This window comes from Aquila chrysaetos, chromosome 3 (assembly GCF_900496995.4).
Source record: "Aquila chrysaetos chrysaetos chromosome 3, bAquChr1.4, whole genome shotgun sequence".
In the NCBI taxonomy this organism is placed as follows: domain Eukaryota; kingdom Metazoa; phylum Chordata; class Aves; order Accipitriformes; family Accipitridae; genus Aquila; species Aquila chrysaetos.
In genome coordinates this window covers 17623175-17629338 of record NC_044006.1, presented here as the reverse complement: position 1 = coordinate 17629338, position 6164 = coordinate 17623175, and the positions used below count along the sequence as shown (strand labels likewise).

General features: G+C 48.5%; 1 protein-coding gene across 3 annotated transcripts in view; it reads left to right on the top strand.

Moving 5' to 3' along the window:
* Positions 1-594: 594 nt before the first annotated feature.
* The window catches only part of PHF20 (PHD finger protein 20), a 74802-nt gene continuing 69232 nt past the window's right edge, over positions 595-6164 (top strand). For 2 of the 3 annotated variants that reach the window (XM_030009757.2, XM_030009751.2), the window contains exons 1-2: positions 595-729; positions 4652-4697. The gene's annotated coding sequence lies outside the window, so the exon portion shown is untranslated. The remainder of the gene's footprint in view (positions 730-4651; positions 4698-6164) is intronic. The other variant, XM_030009764.2, reaches the window with a different exon arrangement.

Here is a 6164-nt window from a genome sequence, read left to right as displayed (position 1 = left end):
GAGCTGCTGAGACGGTCAGAGGGGTGGTGCTGGGGAGGAACGCCCGCAGCCTGGCCATCCAGGTTCATGGAGAACCGAAGGTGTCAGACTGCTTTGTTTGTGCCTGTATTTCACCCTTGTACGGACCCCTGCCACCCCGAAATGGTTCATGCTCCTGCTCAGAGAATGCTCCTGATGCCGCACTGGGGATTTGTGCCAGGCAGGTTGCCCAGCTTTGGGCAGCAGGGCTCTCTGCGGCCTCCAGCACCCAAGGGCTGTTTTACCCGAGAGCTGCGTCGCGGTGCCGCTGGGGCCCGGCGTGAGAAGCTGCAGCCGCGGGAGAGGCACGGGGTCTTCCCTCTGAGGCGGCAGGAGGCTGGGCGGGCTCCATGAGCAGGTGCCGTTCCCATGGGGGTAACGGGACGGCACCTGGCCCGGCCGGGGCTACCTCGGGCCGCGCTGCCTCAGCTCCCGCCCCACCGCCTCCTCAGCGCCCAACACCATCCCCCGCCTCGCGCACCCAGCGAGCACGACGTCCACCGCCACGCGGGGAGAGCGCCCCCCGCCAGCCGCGAGGGGGCGGGGCTCCCGCCCCCGCCCCTCCCGGCGGGCCCCGCCCCCTCCCTGGCGGCTCCGCATCGAGGCGGCCATTTTGTGGCGCTGCGCGGTCGGTGGCGCTGGGTTCGGCGCGGAGCGGGGCCCGGGGCAGTTCGGCTCCGTTCTGATCCTTTTCCCCGTACAGGTCCCTCGGTAAGAGCACGGCTGCACCCGGGCGGGCTGGGCTGGGCCGTCTGCCCGGCCGGGCCGTCTGCCCGCCCTGCGGGCCTGCGGCGTGGCGTGGGGTGGAAGCGAGGCGAGGGGAGGGAGGCAGGCAGGCAGGCCGGGCGCGGCGCGGCTGGCACGCGTCCCCGCGCACAAAGGGCCGGGCCGAGCGACGTCTCCCGCGCTGCGGGCCTGGGGCGCCGAGCGGGGGCCGCTTCCGCCTCGCCGCGGCTTGGCGTGCTGAGGCCGGGGGTCCCGGGCCGCGGGCCGGCCCCCGCCCGCCCGCCGCGCCTCCGCCCGGCGGCCCGCGGAGCTGCGCGGCCGGCGCGGGCAGGTGAGTATGTGCGGGCCGAGCGCTGGCGCCGAGGGCCCGGCCGGCGGGGGCGGCCGAGTGACCTTGCGGCGGCGCCGGAGCCCGAGCCGGGGCGCGGGGGCTCTGCCGGCAGTGGCCGGGGCAGGGCGGGCGCGGGCAGCGGTCTGGGGGTCGCGCGGGCCAGGAGCGGCGCCTCGCGGGTCTCGCGTTGTGGGGGAGCGGCGGGGCCGCCGGAGTTGCGCGCGCGGCGACGCGGTCCCGTTGTCGGCGCCTCGCCCCTTTGGCGCGCGAGGAAGCGGCGCGGGGCCGGTCCCGGCGGGGCTCGTCCCGGGGGGGCGCTCGGCGGGGCGCCGGCCGCTGCTCCTCGCCCGGCCCCGCGGGACGAAGCGGGGAGGAACCTCGCGTGGGGCGGGTACCTGCCCCACAAGGTGTGCTCCGCGGCTGGGGTTCGTCTCCGTAGGCGGTACCGTCAGCAGGAGGCTTCTGGCCTTTTTGTGTCATGTGAAGTCTGGGACACGTTGCCATCCCACTGTATTTTGCCCCTTCAAAATGTCTTTAAGGAACAGAAATAACGGTGGATCCTTGCACTAACCCGAAAGCTGCTTCATGGCACACCTGTTTAATGCATAGAATTGAGAGGTACCATATTCTTTTTCGGGACAGGCCTAGGTTCAGATAGGGCTTATTGCCACCAAAATGGATTGCTGTACCAGTTGGCTTGGTATGGATGTGCGAACCATAGCCCTGTAGCAGGGCTTGGTTAATCGAAGCAGATTGTCAGTACCATTTTGGGAAACGGTTGTATCTTCTTTACTTACTGAAAGTTTTCCTGGTATCAGAGATGTTTCTAGCCTAAATGCTTGAAAATAGATCAGGAGGGATATTTGAATGTTGATGAGTCCAAGCTGGATAAAATAAATATCTTTCTGTGTACAGAATTTAGTACTGTATGCAGTATGAAAATAAAAACAAATATTAAAGACAATGCTAATGACTTGAAGTAACTTTTTGTAGGTCTCTGTGCAGAAGGTTGTAGCTGGGCATCTCTGTAACAGAAATGCTTTTGACCTGTGTTCATTTAATTTTCTATAATGAGCAAGGATCCTTTCACAGGATCAGTTTCCAAAAAAAGCCAAGTGAGAAGAGTTGCAACGAAGATCGCTCATAGTATAATTCTCTCTTTAATTTTTGTGTGACTTATTAATAGTTTTGGAATTGAAGGTGGTTTAGATGAATACTCGTTATGTGATCTAAGTCAGCTTGTGGAATATTTGAGTTTACATTCTTGCTGATAACTTTGTTGATGTCTCTTGATTAGAAATAAAATTTTACTTGAGCAGTTTGAGAGTAAAATCTGCTTGTCTGTAATCCAGAGTAATTAATTAAGGTCAAATTGGGAATGAGGCTAGAATAGTAATTGCTCGTAACAGTGCTGCCTTGACTGAAAAGTAAGCAGCATGTAATTAATTCTTACTTTTAATTGGATAAATTCTCTGAAGTGCTTTCTTATGCTCTTGTAGTTCCTGGATAACCTAGGCAATGATATTGACCTAAATTCTCCCCCTTGGTCAAGAAAGGAGGGTGCAATCCCGAATTTAATTGTAGGCAATGATAAATTTTCTGTAACTGCGTATTTTATTTATAACTGCATCTCTAGAAGCTAGTTATTGTCTGTGGCTGTAATTTGTCAGACCTTGACAGGAACTGACGCTGGTGCAGTAGGAAAGCTGTCCTGCCACTTGCCTCCTCATTTCTGCCCATATGGCACTGTCCTGCGCAGATGTGAGCACTTGTGCAACAGTGTTGTGAGCTGAGCTAAAGAATGTACATGGGGTGGGCGCGTGGGGGGAGGATTTATTGTTCAGCCCTGCAAGTGGTTGTCATCAGTATTTAAACTGCATTCTTGATGGTTGCCTAATTGCGTGGGTGCAGGGTTTTTTTTTTTTTTTAATTAAAGAGAAAAAGAAAAGTTGCATATACTTTGGACTTAGTGGTGCTTCATATTGAGAAGTCTTGTGAAGTGCTCGTAATAGTTCATTCAACAGCTGAACAAGTCTACTCCTTTCTTCTTTGCTTCAATGTATACCTTATCATCTTCACACTTCTGTTCCTTGCTTGCCTACAGGTTTATTTTGATTTCTTGTGCTTACCTGACTTTTTTTCAGGTAAGAAATAGTGACTTCAAGCTCTTGGTTTGTCCTTGCTGTCAAAATGCCAATAGCTACATGGCCTATACGTTTCAAAAAACCTTTTGGAACTTGTGGCTTTTCAGGTTTTTTGTGGATGCAAGCACCAGACTTAAGTGATCATGCGGGTCTATAATGTGTCCATGCTGACTGACTCCAGATGCATGTGGCAGAAAATAATGCATGTTGGAATATAATTACTTCTTTTTGAGGCTTGTTAGTTTGTTGAGATGCCTTTGTGTGGTTTTAGTGGGCTTGAGAACTTTCAGCCAGCCTTGTTTTGGTATAGCCAGCTGCAGTTAGCCTTATTTTTGAAGAACTCTGTTTCAGGTAGGCTTATGAAATTGGTTAAGAGATGTTATTGTCTCCAGCTGTGTCTTTTAGCTAGGTAGCCTGTATTAAAAGAAAGAGGGGAAGCACTGCTTAGTGTGGGATGGGGTATTTTTTTCAGTGTGAAGTTAGCACCAAAAAGCTTTCCTGATCTTGTTGCTGATGTTAAAATACTAGCTTCAAAACTGACTTCTTTTTTCTGCTACTTATATGCAGCACTTCTTTCCCAAGGAGATGGAGAATAAGCTCTTGATCCACAGAGTGCTTGAGTCAGGAAACTATCTTGAACACCTCTAGTGCTCTGGATACAGAACCGAGCATCCTTAGCCTAGACCTGTGCATCAGTGGCACAAAGACAGTGCCATTGGTAGGGTTTGAGTTTGGGTTTTTAGTTAATCTTAAAGTTGAAGGCTTAAAGCATAAAGGCTTCTGTTAGTGTGGCAGAGGTTGCAAGTATACCAGACTTTAATTGCTTCTTCACTATAATGCAAGTTGCTAATGGCTTTTTTGTTATGTGATCCCCTGTATTTGTATCAGTCCTTTGCCTAGATTGCAGTTCTGTCTTCTCAGTATTGCTGCCATCAAACTTGCAAAAAGATGCACTGATTTTTTTTTTGTTGTTCATTTGTTTTTTCTGCTGTCCTTTCATCTCTGAGCTGGGGGACAAGTCTACAAGCAGCCTTGAAGTGCACCCCTTTCTTTCCTTGTAATAAAACAGGCGAGTCACATCCTTCTTACAGTGTGGCACACAGACAGACGATTTGTCTGCTTAATGCATTATCTTAAATGAAGACATAATTTTTCATCAAAGCTCATGGCAGTGTAACTTGCAAGATTTGCCTTTATTTGACTGTCAGGAAAATATCCTCTTCTTTATCAACAAGTAGGGTAGACTTGGTCCTGTCCAGTCAGGAAGCAATTGAATAATGAAACTGAGAATGCCACATCTGAGTGTCAGAACCCTATATGCTGACTGCCTGGACACAATGCCCTATGGGATTTTCAGTGGCCAATATTGCAGGTGCTATAAATTATCTGTGAAAAATGTTTCTCAAATTTTTTTTAATGGATGTTTTTACAGGTAGACTTCTTAAGAGTCAGAAGTCCAAGTCCAGCTACTGCTGCAGGTACTGTTGCTGGATCATTTTTATGCTTTCCTAGTGGCTCCTTTCATTTTTGGTCATAATCTTTTCTTCTGATAGCTAAAATACATGTGTATGCTCACTGATAAGAAAAATCTTAGGTTCAACAAACTGCTGTAAGTGTATAGTGTGCTGCTGGAATACCCAGAGCAACCTCAAAGCCAGGGGCAGGATATCTGGTCAAAACTGAGAAATTAATTGGTCAGCTTACTGACCAACACATAGCCTTAAGCATTAAATTTCTATCTCAAATGTGGACTTCTCTAGAATACCAAGGTATTGCTTTCAGAAGAGATGTAGGCGGTAACACTTCAGAGTGACTTAATACTTAAATGTACTTAAATGTTTGTATTGACTTTAAAACATTGGCATTGAGTGCAAAATGGTATTAGTAATCTAAGTGTTGTAGCCAAGCAGACAATATGTAGGCAAATGGAAGTCATGTTCTTGGACCCTGCCTGTTTCTTAAAGGTATGTTCTTTTAAGAAGAAACCTGTTGTCTTTGCAAAATCATGAAATTGTCATACAAGTTTTTGAGCCCATGTGTGGTTCCTTTCCTCATCTGTCATGCAAAGCCACTCTCCGATGCTTAGCACCTTGTCCAAGGTTGTTCAATAGGTTCAACCTTAGGCTGCTGCAACACCACCCTAAACCAAATATTTAAATATAGTCCCACTGTAAGTAAGTTTGTCCAAGGAGTTCTGTGGGATTTTTGTTGGGTTTGCTTCTGAGGGAGTATAGAATGGTAATGAGAACCAGTCCACTTTTTTCCTTTTCCTGATTTCATTTTTATTTGACAAAGGCACTGTGAACCCATAGATACCTATTAGGCAGGGGAAAAGTGTCTTTTTGAGGACAGTTACACTTGGTGCATTCAGCATTATGAAGTGGTTTTATTCAGTTCAGGTAGAAAAACAGGAAAATGGCATTGGGGTGCCCAATCTGTGGGCTAAATTAAGCTTCTTGGAACAATTCAATTCGCTGTAGCTTGTTTCTGCCACTCCTGCAGTCTGGAGAAGCTTTGCATTTATTGACATGAATTGGATTTGTGGATGAAGAAACTGTTGTGGAGAAACTCTTTTAGTTAATTTCTTGTATGACCAAAATGCAGATCACTCTGCCATGTGATGAATGTAGTTTATCCAGCTGAGGATGTCTTTGTTGACAGGAGAGAACTAACTGCATTTGGTCATCTTGGCTTGTGTTTGTTCATGTGGCTAGATGTGTGTGGATTGACATGGTGAACTCTCATGATTTGGAGATTGTGCTTCCATAAGAAACAACACAGCTTGCTTGAGCTGTCTGCAGGTCTTTTAGCTGTTAAACATTTGAACTCTTAATTTCCTAGAGAGGATTTCTGGCTGTCTGATATTAATTTGCACCTTAAAATATCCTTCACACTAAATTTATTCTTTCTTAACTAAGAAGATCTAAAACCATAGAGATGTTTAG